This window comes from Cyprinodon variegatus, unplaced genomic scaffold, assembly GCF_000732505.1.
Source record: "Cyprinodon variegatus isolate N-32 unplaced genomic scaffold, C_variegatus-1.0 Scaffold386, whole genome shotgun sequence".
Classification (NCBI taxonomy): Eukaryota; Metazoa; Chordata; class Actinopteri; order Cyprinodontiformes; family Cyprinodontidae; genus Cyprinodon; species Cyprinodon variegatus.
In genome coordinates, this window is record NW_015150839.1 from 371142 (window position 1) to 372361 (window position 1220).

Sequence of the window (1220 nt, forward strand, 5' to 3'; positions counted from 1 at the left end):
TTTGCAAATCATCTTATTTACATAGTCAAACTAAGGGTACATACACTTCATTTTTACTTATTTCTAGATCGTTTTTGCAGTGTATGCTCAATGCATTGGTGTTACTGGAACCATCACTAATAAACAGTTGTAACGATGGAAGCCAGCTCATAAATGCACAAAAAACATGAAGTTCAGGAATAAATATTACAGAGAATTTCTACTTCAAACAGAAAATAGAAAGGGCCACCTTTAAAAGAAGACAATCATGTCTGTAACCAAAATATAAAGAAAAGGAATATTATGATGAAAATAGAAGAGTTTATAGAATGACTTCTGAAGTTCAACTGAAGAAACTAAATTACTTCCCTCATCATCAGAGGGTCATCTGCCTCTGACACAAACCAATCAGATTTGAACTGCACCTCCAAGAAGCCCAATCAGCATCCAGAGTTTATCTTAAAAGGTCTCCAAATCCACGACTCCACCTGCTATGGCTTTGATAGTTAGATCTTTGTGCGTTCCAGCCTCTGATCTCTATTCATTCACTGGATCACTGAGTGCCTGTTGGTAATACGGGTTGAAGTGAAGCTACTGGCCGCCATATTGGTACTCCCTAGTTGGACTGGTCCCAATATAAACAATCCATGCGCTACAGCATCGACCAACAATGATTTTTCTCATTTTCAGGGGGACTTAAGACTTTTTAAATTAAGATAAATTCATCACTTTGACACACACTGGCTGTTTCATAGCATCAGTAGATTACTTTAACTTATAATTAAAAAAAGGCACTTCACACTGCATAGTCAGTATGAAGTCAAAGAAGTCTATAAATTATATAATATAACATATTATACAAACCCAACACAATGAAATGAATGTGTTAATGGAAAATAGTGATACAGATGTGCCAAAAGTGCTAAATTCATGATGTACATGTAATATACATGGATTTATTGAAAAAATGTTTGTGTATCTTGCAATCTATAATTATGGATGTATATTCCCGTGCGATGTGATGCATCTTGATCTTGATGTAACTGGAACATATATACATGCAGAACAAACACTACAGGAATGACGATCTCATCCACTTAATAAAGAATTCCTACATTTACATTCACAGTGAATTACTTTCTATTTACTGTACTTTCTGTTTTCTAACGTTAGACACAATGTCGATGGCTAACTCAGAAAATGTCTTCAAATCGGTCCCAGATAGCCAGACTAATGTTACT